Here is a 14,637-nt window from a genome sequence, read left to right as displayed (position 1 = left end):
CCAGTGGACATTCAAAATATGGAGCCTTTCCTCATTCCTACGAAAGCAAGGCTTCGGAAAAAAGGTTGGCAAGTAGATAGCTTGATTAAGATGGAAATCTGACACTTTAGTCAGATATTTAGGGGGAGGAATTAAAAAAACTGTCTTTATAGAAAACTACATGTGGGGTCAGTAACTAACATTTGTAGCTGTTGTTTCCGGCAATGTTACTTTTACGGAGAGATGCAACAAGGAACATGCTATAGGCTCAAAAGATGGATCCATTAGATTCAGCTCCCGTAGTGGCATGGGATCTCTCCCAAAATAAATAAAATAAAAATCCGTCATTGGAACAGAAAAAATGGCCTTCCTTTTATAGGAGAATGTAAAGCAGAAATACCCACCAAGTAAACTCTCGGGGGACTAAGAGAGAGCCCTTCTCCTTTTAGGTATTGTTAATAAACCAGAATAAACTGAAGAGAAGATTTTGAGGGAGTCATACCCTTCTGCTGAGACCAAATAGAGAAATGCCTCTCTTTCATCAGCTAAGTGGTATGTGATGGATAATTTTCTGTTCTTTAACAGAATGTTCTAAACTTCTAAAGAACATTCAGTTTCACAATGTGTTAACCATTAATGATCCAAGAGGTCAAGAGCAGGCTGGACAGTTTGGAATTTAGCATCTGACTGTGGTTTTGCAGAATTATGTCCAAGGCCTGAGGTAGAGTTATAGGATCCTGGACTGAGAGACTCAGGAGGTCTGAGAACCAATTCTGAGGAGGCCAGGCTGATGCTATTAGCTGACATTATAAGGGTGTGACCTTGCCAGAGTTTATACAACACTCTTGAAATCAGATGATTGGGAGGAAAGGTATATATTAGTTTTTTCTTTCATTAAGATAGAAAAGTGTCTGACATACATCCCAGGCTGTGACCTACCATGGAACAAAGGTGACACTTCCTGTTCAGTTGAGTTGCATCCCCCAAGTCTGAAAGATGGATCTCACTATGTCCAGCCTGTGGGGCCATTTGTGATTACTGCTGAATTATCTGTTAAAATGATCTGCCAAGCAATTCTGAATACCAAATAGGTGGGAAGCTTTGAGTGAAATTACATTTTGATGCAACAATCCCAGAGATCTATAGCCCCCCTGGAAACCCCAAGACTGTTCAACTAGAACAGAACAGCAGTGTCACCCATGAGGACCCATACTGTGCATCCCCTGATGTGCAGAAGGAAGGCCCACAACACCAGGTGAATTGCTCAGAGTTATTGAGCATTCATGTGGAGAAAGTTCTTGATCTGACCAAAGCCTCAGAGTCTAGAGGTATCCCAGTGGATTGGGGGGGGGAGCAGGGTCCCCAACACAAGGATGAGGCATCCATGACCAGAGCCACTGAGAGCAGAGTTGGAAAAAAAGGGATCCCTTTACATACATTGGCACAGGCTCCATCCACCAATCTTGAGATATCAAGACCTTTCCAGGCACTTTAAGTCAGTATGTCCAGCTGATGAGATGGACAATAAAAAGACTTCAGCTACCCCTGAATACTCCTGAGGTGAAGTCTAGCACCTGCCTTTCTGAAATGGCCTGCCACCACTGCCCTGCAGTAAAGACTCAAGGGGGGCTGAAGACAGACCAAAAAGGAGGACTTTGAACTGATAATGAATGTTGGCTACAAAGAACCTTAGAAAGTTCCTGTGCCTCTGGTGAATGACGACATGGAAGTAAGCCTCCTATAGGTCAAGGGCTGCATACCAGTCATTGGAATCTAGAGATGGGATAATGGAAACTAAAGTGACCATGTGAAAATTTCTCTTTATTTATGTATTTGTTTAGGCTTTGAAGGTCTGAAGCCTCCCTTGCATTTTGGGCTGAAAAAATACTGGGAATAGAATTCCCTTCCCTGATATTGAGGTCATATCTCTTCTATAGACCCCAACTGTAAGATAAATTTACTTCTTAAATAAGAACAGTTTTGTGAAATTAGTCCCTGAAAAGGGCTGGGAGGAAAGGGAGGAGGGGGGGGGAAGAGAGAAACTCCAAGATGTATCCTAGTTCCTCAGTGATTTCTATTTTCCCTAAAAAACAAAACTATGGCCCTCAAAAGGGATACTCAGTTGTCAACTGGACCTCTGCTGGCACACCAGAAGATAATATCCATGAGGAGCATTGCATCATAACCACAGGTATCATCACTCTAGCTGCAGAGCCAGCATCATCCAAGGTCGCAACTTGTTAAACATGGTTAGGTATTCCTGTTTAACATCTGGCAGTTGGTCTACAAAATTAGTCATATTATCCCAGATTGTGAAACGATATATAGCCAAGACAACCTGGTGATTTGTAGCCTACCTAGACTGTACCCCTGACATTGAGTAAGTGTTTCTTCCAAAAAGATCTAGTTTTCTTTAATCTTTAGGGATGGAATGCAGTCACCACCATCGAGCTTGCAGTAGGGTACAAACAGAAATGTTCATGACCCTGGGATGGCACTTGGTATCTACTCTTCTCTGTTCTCTTAGCAGTGGGTGGCAATCATAATCTCTTCCACAACATTTTTGTAAGCTCCAAGATAGCTTCTTTAATTGGTAGAGCTACTCTAACAGGTCCTGAGATATACAAGATATCCACCAATTGAAATGGACTCTCCTGGACCATCTCAATTTGTACACCAAGAGAACATACCACTATAATAATTCTTGGTACGTCTTATCAACCTGAATTGGGGATGAGGATTCTGACAGTTGCCTCATCAGGAGAGGAGAACACATATTCAAGAGTGGCTGCATAACAATGTCCTGAACTGGTGGCTGCAATGAGACTGAAGCAACTGGGTCTGGATCTGGCTGTAAAATCTCTCTGGAACTATCAGTAATGGGATCTGCACCAGGTATCTTTCCTTGGAGGTGACTAGCTGAGCGAGGTACCGTGAACGCACAGGAAGCTAATGGTATGCCCTATGAGTTGCAAAACAGCCACTGATAAGGTACTGGGCCTTAGTTAAAAGTATCCTAGGGCCCCTCGTCTCTGGATCTGCTTGCAGATCTTGGTACCAAGACCTAGATCTCCATGAGGAGGATGGTGAATTACATGACCTCTTAATAGGACTGGGATGTGCAAGATTCTACCTCAGAATCCAAAGAAGGGCAGAAATAGTCAGAGGGCCATGAAAGTGCAGTACCAGGCAGTGTAGGAAAGACCAGCCATTGAGATCTGCATTCAGACATGGTGAGTACGAGGGGAAGGATCGGAGACTGACCTGGGAGGGTACTGAACATTTAGTGTTACAGGTGCATGGAGTCCTTCCTCAAAGCCAAAGTTGAATGAATCGACACAGAGGATGGAGATGGTGCCAGAGCTTGCAAAGAAGTAAACGCTACGGATAGCTCTACTTCCTGTATAATCAAGGAATCTGGTACTGAAAGGCAAAGCAAATCTTTAGCCACTGCACATGCTACTTAGAGCACTGTATGCACAGCCACTTGCTGAAGTGACAACAACATTGCAGATGGTGCCCGCAAAGCAGTCAGTCTAAATGATACGGACGTGGGCAGCATTTCTGGTGACTCTGAGCAGCCAAGGAAGCATGCTGTACTGGGGAGTGCCCACTGGAGCTGGTGCTCTAACTCTACTTACTCCAAAAAGGTCCCACAGTAGGCCAAGATCTCCTAAATGAGGAAAGTCTTAGATTTAGTAGCAAGGGGGTCATCAGATTTCTTCTGTCTCTTGCATGATACCAAGGAAGAAGAATGAGGCTTTCTTTCTGAGTCCCTCCAATGTGGGGAAACAGCAATATCCAGAAGTGTATTCCACGGTGGAGAAGAGCTCATGAGGTTCACATACCAAATGTCTGGGTTTTGAGGGAGGATTCAAGACAGCTTCCATCAGCATGCAACAAAGCCTCACTTCTCTAGATATTTTGGTCCTAGTCTTGACCGCCCTGCAAACTAGGCACCCATCTACAGCCAGAATAGTGCTTAAAGCCCAGGGACTTACGCATCCCCCAGTACCAATCAACAACGCTAAGTACAAGTCTGAAAATCAAAATAAAAAATGTAAGAAACAAGTGCCACTACCTAAAATAATTCTAAAAGAAGTAATCTAACTATTTCCAAAGGTTTACAAACTTACTTCATGGAAGAGAAGATTTGTGCGAGTAGGCATGCCCACTCTGACTACCAAACAAGGGTGGTTAGAAGGAAATGAGGAAGCGTTGGACAACTCCTCACCTTTATATCATTGGCAACCAGAACCATCATGCAGAAGGCACATACATCATCCCAAAAGGTACTGCTATGAGAAAAAAGTTCTCTGGCTTCAGGCACATCCATTCCTGAAGTGAAATGGACACACACCATCACTCAAAGAACATATAGCTATTCTTCACACATTATAAATTTATAGTGAAAACACCTGGAAAGAGAGAGATCAGGTGAACTATGGTCCCAAACTGCTATGACATGAATGCAGGGCTTCATCCAGATGCAGGGGTCCACCCATCCGAATCTAGTTAAAATCTAGTGATTGGTGCTTACATAATTAAATTAGCTATGCAACCACCACTTTGTAGCTATCAAATACGAACAGGAAGATGACCATGTTTTTTTTCATATTTCAAGTAGTAAGTGGAACACTTTTTGGATTGCCTAGAAATTTGTTTGAGAATGGCTCAATTTGATGTAAAACTGAATAGTATACATAGGATGTTGACTGTTCACCAGAAATTAACAAATATTGGCCTGAAGAGATTAGCTGAGGAATTCATCCAAATATTGATGTCACTTGACCCTTTATAGAGGAATTCATCTTCAAATGTTGAAGCTGTTAAGTGAGAAAGATTGAAAGTCTTTTTACTGAACAAATGTACTTGTTCTGAAAGTGTTATGCTTAGGCTTTAAAACCTACATGTAACAGTTTCTAGTCAGAGTAAAGGAATCAACACTTCATTTTGTGAATGCAGAAAAGGTTTATTTTAGAAATGAGTTTCTGACAACAGTAACTTGGCTTGCAACCAACTCTCCTACATTTAAAAAGTCATTCTCCAGTGACAATACTGAAAAATTTAACAACTAGGGCTGTCGATTAAAAGGATAATAAGGTAAATAAGAATTAGGAAGGTCAGTGGAACAGTAGGCTGGAAACAGAATATTTGTACTAGCTAAGATAAGGAGAACACTCAGGGAACCATTTGCAGTCGACAAGATAACAATGAATAAGATAACGCAGGAACATAAAGATGAAGTAAAAAGTAAGTAGTGCCTTGACAGCGCATGGACAGAGTATGCTGTACAGCAGTGGTTCCCAAACTTGTTCTGTCACTTGTGCAGGGAAAGCCCCTGGAGGGCCGGGTCGGTTTGTTTACCTGTCACGTTCGCAGGTTCAGCCAATCGCGGCTCCCAGTGGCCGTGGTTCGCTGCTCCAGGCCAATGGGAGCTGCTGGAAGCGGCGGCCAGTACGTCTCTCGACCCGCGCCACTTCCAGCAGCTCCCATTGGCCTGGCACAGCGAACCGCGGCCACTGGGAGCCGCAATCAGCCAAACCTGCGGATGCGGAAGGTAAACAAACCGGCCTGGCCCACCAGGGACTTTCACTGCACAAGCGGCGGAACAAGTTTGGGAACCACTGCTGTACAGGGATTGGTTCCAACAAAGCAATCAAGCAATCCGAAAGCCAGTGATGCACTATAGTAAATGCAATGTAATATGTAAATGTATATAAAGGAAGGTTTGCTGTGCACTTTTGTACCACCTTTCAAGGACAGTTTGCCCTTTTCCTCCCCTCAAGCGGCTCTCCCTTTCAGGTGGCATTCCCTCCCTTTCCCCTCCCCCCTTCATTTTGTAGTCACTATCCTCAAATCCAACGGGAGTCTGTTGGGTAGAGGAGGAATCTGCCCAGTCCCCCCCATATTGAAGCAACAGAAGCAGCAATGGTTACTTCCCTACCACTTCATAACAAAGGTGCACAATACTGTTCCTGGGCCAGCAAAAGCTTAGTTGCCATATGGCAGGCATAGCACTAAGCACAAAGAAGATGGCACAAAGACCTCATGGACAGCTTGTTGGCCATGCATTTGCCTTGAGGCCACATGTTGTACTGGTAAGGCAGCTCAGATACTGTACATGCTATTAAGAAAGCTATTAATGTGCCCTTTCTTATGTTTAGGAACACCTCTCTTTCTCATGGGGGACCCCATCACTGAATAAAATTGGTTTTACTTCTGCAGCCAGTGTCCTTGGGGTGCTTTTATCTTGATACATCATACTAGTTTAACTAGATAGTGGGAAATTTTAGCACTGGTATGCTAGCTGGGGTTCTCAGGGTCAGATTTCTCCTAACAGTAGGCATCTAAAATTATTCTGGAGGAGGAAATACCTAGAAAAGCAAGGACTTCAAACATGGGCACTTCAAACTGAACAGTGTACTAAAATAATTAGTATAATCTTCAGGAATGAAATATAAATATTTCCAGCAAAGTGCAGCTCTATTTGTTTTCCAGGTGCTGTCCTCTCTGCCTTAGCTCTCGTCCTGAAAGAATGTTTATGCTTAAATGGGGAAAAAAATTAATGGATTGCCTAGTCCATCACTCTCGTATTTATCAAAGGTCCCCATTACTCTAGTATCTGAGCAGCTCACAGTCTTTAATATATTTATTCTCTTAATAGCCCTGTGAGGTAGAGAAATGCTATTATCCCCATTTGACAGAGGGAGAACTGAGACACAAGATAAGTAACCTGCCTGCAGGGAGCTTTGTAGCAGAGCAGAGAACTCCCAGCTAGTGGTCGAAGCAGTAGGCCATCCTTCCTTTCACTAGCCCAGGCCCCTGGGACCGTAAGCTAATTCTGGGCTAAGAGGTGAAGTTTATATGGAAGCCGTTTGTTAAAATATTGACTCCACATCATGGTGTGTTAAGTCACTCCCATTGTCTGATCTGTACCTCTGATGTGTGCCAATCAAGATTATGACAATGAATGGGTGGTAGCTCTACACTATGGAGCCTACCTCCTATCCCTCATTTTTGCTCCTCTCCTGTATTCCCACCTTAGTAGCTGTTGAGAAGGCCATTACTTCAATGGAGTTGCAACAGGTCCAAAGCTGCTTTCTATGCATCCCTTGCTCTGAGGGTTGTGAGAACTGCATAATGAATTGTGCAAAGGCTATGAAAATGAATGTGATATTTTCACTTTCGAGAGAGTATTCCATTTTTCCTACAGGCTTTGTGACCCTTCAGCATCTTCACAAACTGTTAATCAAGGAGTTGAGGCAAATTACTTTAACAGTGAGTACAGTTACATGCCACTCATACTTCTTATTGGTTGTATCTGCAAACAGCCTAGAATTCACCCATTATGGGTACCTCTGGAATTATAAAAACATACCCTGTATACTAGGTCTAAGCTACAAAGCTTATATATAGTGTCAAACTTATCCAAAATCTGAGGGTATTCTGATTTTAGCTTTTGGTTCAGACGGATTTTAAAAATGTCTGTTTCCATTTCATTCCCACTACTGAGAAATTGACAGCACGTAGATCCAAATTAAAATAAAATGTGCCTAATTGTGCTCTTTAATAACTTAGCTCTAGCAAAATATGTAAGTCTACAACTACATAATATTCATATGGCAGAAACATCCTTTCTTTCTGAACAACGCTGTTTTGAGGGAACTGAGAATTTTGAATTATTGGTTTGGAATAACACAGAATTTAGACAGCAAAACAGAAAATCTCATTTCCTTTAACAGCCTTTGAATGAGCTGTAAGTGTAACATTTCTGATATCCCTCATCGCAGATGCCATCTTTTAAGCTTTTGATTATAGAAAAGCAGTCTTCTGTAAACAGAGTAATAGAAAGAAGGATGCGATTCTATCACTAAGATTTTTACTCTGTATATTCCATAAAAATACAATGTTCGGGGGTGGGGGGGAGAGTATTTTTTGAATAGCTAGGCATGCTCCATCCACTTCATGAAGCCTCAGACAAGTGGAACACTGATAAAGTGCAAAGCAAAATAGAGCAAAGATTTCACTTTTAAATCTCAGAATACCTGGATCAATATATATACTCTATTAGAACTCGCAAGGTAAGTGTTATCTTTAGAAACTCTTTGTGCTTTTCAAAGTTGTATTTTTACATTCTTCTTTTATTCAAGCCACAGTTTCTAAACTTGGGTTCCTAAACTTAGGCATCCAAATACATATTTAGATATCTAAATAAAAGTGTCCTGAATTTTCCAAGCTCATGAACTCCCTCATCTTCCCCTGAAATCAATCAGTGCTCATCACCTCTGAAAATTAAGCCTCCTATTTGAACACCTAAATATCTATGTAGCTGCCTAAACTTAGGCATAGGCACCCCAGTTTTAAAAAAATTACCTTATTTATCCTTATTACGTGCATAAATTTAACAGAGTTAAATTACAGGCAAAGTCTGTTTCCTTTGATTCCATAGAATCATAGAATATCAGGGTTGGAAGGGACCTCTGGAGGTCATCTAGTCCAACCTCCTGGAGCTATCCCCAATTTTTGCCCCAGATCCCTAAATGGCCCCCTCAAGGATTGAACTCACAACCCTGGGTTTAGTGGGCTAATGCTCAAACCACTGAGCTATCCCTCCTCCATAACTGAGGAAACAGCTACTCAGGTGATTAACTCAAAAAAATTAATCGCGATTTACGCAGTTTTAATCGCACTGTTAAACAGAATACCAACTGAAATTTATTAAATATTGTGGATGTTTTTCTACTTTTTAAAATATATTGATTTCAATTACAGCACAGAATACAAAGTGTACAGTGCTCACTTTATATTATTTTTATTGCAAATATTTGCACTGTAAAAATGATAAATATTTTTAATTCACCACATTCAAGTACTGTAGTGCAACTCTATTGTGAAAGTGCAACTTACAAACGTAGATTTTTTTTGTGACACAACTGCATTCAAAAACAATGTAAAACTTTAGAGCCTACAAGTCCACTCAGTCTTACTTCTTGTTCAGCCAAATCACTAAAAGAAACAAGTTTGTTTACATTTACAGAGATAAGACTGCCCGTTTCTTATTTACAATGTCACCTGAAAGTGAAAACTGGTGTTCACATGGCACTTTTGTAGCCAGCATTGCAAGGTATTTACATGCGAAATATGCTAAACATTCGTATGCCTCTTCATGTTTTGGCCATCATTCCAGAGGTCATGCTTCCATGCTCGTTAAAAAAAAGTGTTAATTAAAATTGTGACTGAATTCCTTGGGGGAGAATTGTATGTCTCCTGCTCTCTGTTTTACCTGCATTCTGCATATATTTTATGTTCTAGCAGTCTCGGATGATGATCAGCATATTGTTTGTTTTGAGAGTACTTTCACTGCAGATTTGACAAAAATACAAAAAAGGTACCAATGTGAGATTTCTAAAGATAGCTACAGCACTCTACCCAAGATTTAAAAATCTGAAGTGCCTTCCAAAGTCTGAGAGGGATAAGGTGTGGAGCATGCTTTCAGAAACCTGAAAAGAGCAACACTCCAATGCAGAAACTACAGAATCCAAACCACCAAAAAAGAAAACCAACCTTCTGCTCAGATGATGAAAATGAACATGCATCAGTCTGCACTGCTTTGGATCGTTATTGAGCAGAACTCATCATCAGCATGGACGCATGTCCTCTGGAATGGTAGTTGAAGCATCAAGGGATATATGAATCTTTAGCGCATTTGGCATGTGAATATCTTTCAACGCAAGCTACAACAGTGTCAGGTGAACTCCTGTTCTCACTTTCAGGTGACACTGTAAACAAGAAGCAGGCAGCATTGTCTCATGCACATGTAAACAAACTTGTTTGTCTGAGAGATTGGCTGAACAAGAAGTAGGACTCAGTGGACTTTTAGGCTCTAAAGTTTTACACTGTACAAAATATAACTGCATTCAAAAGTAAAAATTCTACATTTGTAAGTTCAACTTTCATGATAAAGATATTGTACTACAGTACTTGTATTAAGTGAATTGAAAATAACTTTTTTATTTTTACAGTGCAAATATTTATAATAAAAAATATAAAGTGAGCACTGTACACTTTGTATTCTGTGTTGAAATTGAAATCAATACTGTATATTTGAAAACGTGGAAAACATCCAAAAATATTTAATTAAATGGTATTCTATTATTGTTTAATCACACAATTATTTTTTTTAATTGCTTGACAGACCTATTAACAACTATTCAGTGAAGGAAATCTGAAGTCAATACTCTGGGAGAAAACTTTGTTGTCAGGAAAATAGTGTCTAAACTGTTAAGTGATACAGCTTCTTCTGCTGGTCTTCACTGAGTATTTCCATTGTTTTGGTGCACACAAACATTAGAAAGCACATGAGAATAAATACAGTTTAAAAGGTGGTTTTCCTTCAAGCATTTTAATTCTGAAAGCCCTGACAGCTCAGTGAATTTGAATAATGGGAGTCGGTAGTAACTAACTTAATTTCTAGATCATGGATTTTAATTATTATATTTAAACCACTTAATTACAACATTAATATTGATGTGTTAAATACTGTTTGAGATGGTGTGCATAAAAAGTTCACAATTTTGAACTGTGTTAACACAATGAAACTTTTTATCTCCAAAGTTATCCAGAAGAGAAGATGGAAATATCTGGGACATGTTAAAAATGAAGCCAGAGCATCTACCATAGCAGGTGTGCCATTAGGTAGCTGAAGGAATATGTAAAAGGGGCTGACCAAACGTATCCCTCTGACAAACAGAATTCAGAGGGAAGATAAACAAAACAGAGGACATTCAGAGAGACACAGGATAGTCAAGGAGGACAGAGTTTGTTCATGCCCTAAGTGATATTTGATAGGCAAGAAGGATTCAGGATGAAACTCTAAACAACTTTTTCATTGTTAACAATTAAGTACTGTAATTTTGTTTCACATTGATAAATTGTATGCTACTTTATAAATCCAAAAGAGAAATGTTTGTTTTAATCAAAAAACAAATCTGTAGGCCCTGATACTGCAAACTTATACACATACATAACTTTCAGCACGAGTATTCCAAATTAACTTGGGTTCCACAGAGATCAATGGGACTATTCACATGAGCAGTTACTCCCATGCTATCATGTTTGCAAGACCAGGACCTTAATTGTCAGTATTTTGTTCTTTTTCCAACAGCCATTTAAAAACTCAAGATAGATAAAAACTACCTACAGAGACTTTTTTTAAACAATAAGCATTATATATTTTTATTTAATGTTGCAATAGCATAAATTTTCAGATTAGGTTGAGGCTTTGTAAAACTAATTTTAATCAATTATTTAAATTGCTTTGATTTACAAAAAACTGCTCCACCCTGCCTCCAATACACGGATAATACATTTAATAAAAGCAGGGGGGAAGATCTGACAACTTTTGCATTGATTAAATTCTTATAATGGGTTAATGCAAAGATCATAGATGGGGATGATCAAGGAAAAAGTCACAGGTGGACACAGCAAAAGTCATGGGTATACAATAGAGTGTCAAGTGGCATGGGCATTTCATACCCCAAGTAACTTAATTTCCCAGAAAATTGCCTCCTCCCTCTCCTCGTCCATTTGAAAACAGATAATGGTTCTAGAACATCTACATACTCTATACCTTTCTGGCTGCCATGCCTTCAAAAGATACTCTGGATTCTTAGAATCAAGACAGCATCAGAACCAGTTCCATGAACAGTTCAAGCTCAACAAAATGATTTGAAAGTTGATTAATCCAAATACCTTACCAGGCCTGTAAGATGGATATATTTCGTTATTGTTCCTTATTCTTATCAGCCTCGGTACCATATAGTACCATATTCTGCACCAGTTGGAAGACAGGTTTTACTCTAGAAGTAAGAGGGATCTTGTGTTCTGGGGACTACTGCAGATATTTTACTGTCACATATCACATGCTGTTTAAAATAGCTTTTTTACAAACTAAACCCTGCAAATGCACAAGGCCACCATTAAAATCCCAAAAGAGGAAATAATCCTATCTACAGAAACTACACCAAATCAAACCTTAGAAAAGCTTAAGCTGCAAGAGGCAGAGCAAAAAGGGAAGTGTTTCTTCAGAGCTGCAAGGAGAGAATTTAGGGCAGTAAGTACTCCTGGGGGAATTCTGCGCCAAAAAATTAAAAATTCTGCCAATTTTATTTCTCCAAACACCACTATATAATCACATCATTTTCAATTATTTTGGCAATTTATTTCAAAATACCGGTCAGCAAGTATGTCTGTGACAATACAGACACACAAAAATTTCCCCAGGAGTAGAGAGTTAAAAAATACCTTATGACAACCCAGTTCCACGTTCTCTGCCCCCTCTCCTCCTCTAGAGCCCAGCCAGGGGGCCAGACACCCACAACCCCTCCCTGCCAGAGCCCAGCCACAACCCTCCCTCTAGCCCAGACACCAGCCTCCCTACCACCAATGAGCCCGGTCACAGGGCCCCCCCACCCAGCCCAGACACCAACCTCTCTCACCTTCTAGAGCCCAGCCATGCCCCCACACCACTCAGAGCTCAGGGAAAAGGAAAATCTGCACAAAATACATTAACTTCTGCAAAATTCTGCACTGAGCATAGTGTAGTTCCCCCAGAAGTAAGTAAGGCATAAAGTGATGCGATGCCAAATTCATGACAAAGGGGTATTACCCCCTCTCCAGACTGCAGTAGCTGGGCAGAGGTGTGATTCCACTCCTCTCTGAACTCTGCCAAAGAATTCTAGTAGATTGGTGAGGCATGATTTCCCTCTACAAAAATTATGTTGAGTCTTCCCCAACAAATTATGTTCATCTGTGTGTCTGACAATTTTGTTCTTTACTATAGTTTCAACCAGTTTGCCTTTAATTGCTGGGATCACCTCTGGAGCCCTTTTTAAAAATTGGCATCACATTAGCTATCGTTCAATCATATGGTACAGAAGCAGATTTAAATGATAGGTTACAGACTACAGTTAGTAGTTCTGCTATTTCACATTTGAGTTCTTTCAGAATTCTTGAGTGAATACCATCTGGTCCTGGTGACTTATTACTGTTTAGGTTATCAATTTGTTCCAAAACCTCCTCTAATGACAGTTTTGTAACCTAAAAAGAATTTCAGATTTGTCACCTAAAAAGAATGGCTCAGGTTTAGGAATCTCCCTCACATCCTCAGCCATGAAGACTGATGCAAAGAATTCATTTAGTTTCTCCGCAATGGCCTTTTGTTCTTGAGCGCTCCTTTAGCATCTCGATCGTCCAGTGGCCCCACTGTTTGCTTAGCAGGCTTCCTGCTTCTGATGTACTTGAAAAATGTTTTGCTATTACTTTGAGTCTTTGGCTAGCTGTTCTTCATATTCTTTTTTGGCCTTCCTAATTATATTTTTACATTTCACTTGCCAGAGTTGATGCACCTTTCTATTTTCCTCACTAGAATTTAAACTTCCACTTCTTAAAGGATGCCTTATTGCCTCTCACTGCTTCTTTTACTTTGTTGTTTAGCCATGGTGGCACTTTTTTGGTTCCCTTATTATGTTTTTTAATTTGGGGTATACATTTAAGTTGAGCCTCGATTATGGTGTCTTTAAAAAATTTCCATGCAGCTTGCAGGGATTTCACTTTTGACACTGTACCTTTTAATTTCTATTTAACTAACCTCCTCATTTTTGTGTAGTTCCCCTTTCTGAAATTAAATGCTACAGTCTTGGGCTGCTGTGGTGTTTTTCCCGCCACGAGGATGTTAAATTTAATTATATTACGGTCACTATTACCAAGCGGTCCAACTATACTTACCTCTTGGACCAGATCCTGTGCTCCACTTCGGACTAAATCAAGAACTGCCTCTCCTCTTGAGGGTTCCAGGACTAGAAGCAGTCATTTAAGGTGTCAAGAAACTTTTTGTGCATCCTGTCCTGAGGTGACATGTACCCAGGCAATATGGGGATAGCTGAAATCCCCCATTATTATTGAGTTTTTTATTTTAATAGCTTCTCTAATCTCCCTGAGCATTTCACAGTCACTATCACCATCCTGGGCAGGTGCTCAGTAATATATCTCTACTGCTATATTCTTATTAGAGCATGGAATTACTATCCAAAGATTTTATGGTACCATTTGGTTCATTTAAGATTTTTATTTCTTTTGATTCTACACTTTCTTTCACATATAATACCACTCCCCCCATCAGCACGACCTGTTCTGTCCTTGCAATATATTTTGTACCCTGGTATTACTGTGTCCCACTGATTATCCTCATTCCACCAAGTTTCTGTGATGCCTACTATATCAATATCATTTAGTATGAGGCACTCTAGACCACTCATATTAATTAGATTTCTAGCATAAGCACTTTAAAAACTTGTCACTTTTTAGCTATCTGCCATTACATGATGTAATTGAATGGGACTTTTTTTTTCCATTTGACAGTTTCTCATCAGATCCTACCTGATAAAATCCTGATAAAATCAGATGTATTTTATCATCTTCCATCCTCTTCTCCTTACTAGGACATAGAGAATCTTGATTAATAGATCCTCCCCTAAGCGATGTCTCAGTTCGAACCACGTGCTCCTCCACATCCGTCGGCTGCCAAGTGTACACACAGTGAACTTAGTGAGAAGTCCAAAGATTTCAATGAGTGTAGAAGAGGGAACAGTGGCCTTC

The 14,637-nt window shown here is 40.2% G+C and overlaps 1 protein-coding gene across 1 annotated transcript in view; it reads right to left on the bottom strand.

Moving 5' to 3' along the window:
• SLC16A10 (solute carrier family 16 member 10) overlaps positions 1–14,637 on the bottom strand; it is a 170,196-nt gene that overhangs the window by 109,657 nt on the left and 45,902 nt on the right. The gene's annotated exons all lie outside the window — the stretch shown is intronic.

The sequence above is a fragment of the Caretta caretta genome, chromosome 3 (genome assembly GCF_965140235.1).
Source record: "Caretta caretta isolate rCarCar2 chromosome 3, rCarCar1.hap1, whole genome shotgun sequence".
In the NCBI taxonomy this organism is placed as follows: Eukaryota; Metazoa; Chordata; order Testudines; family Cheloniidae; genus Caretta; species Caretta caretta.
The sequence above is the reverse complement of the archived record's forward strand: the minus strand, read 5'-3'. Positions and strand labels throughout refer to the sequence as shown.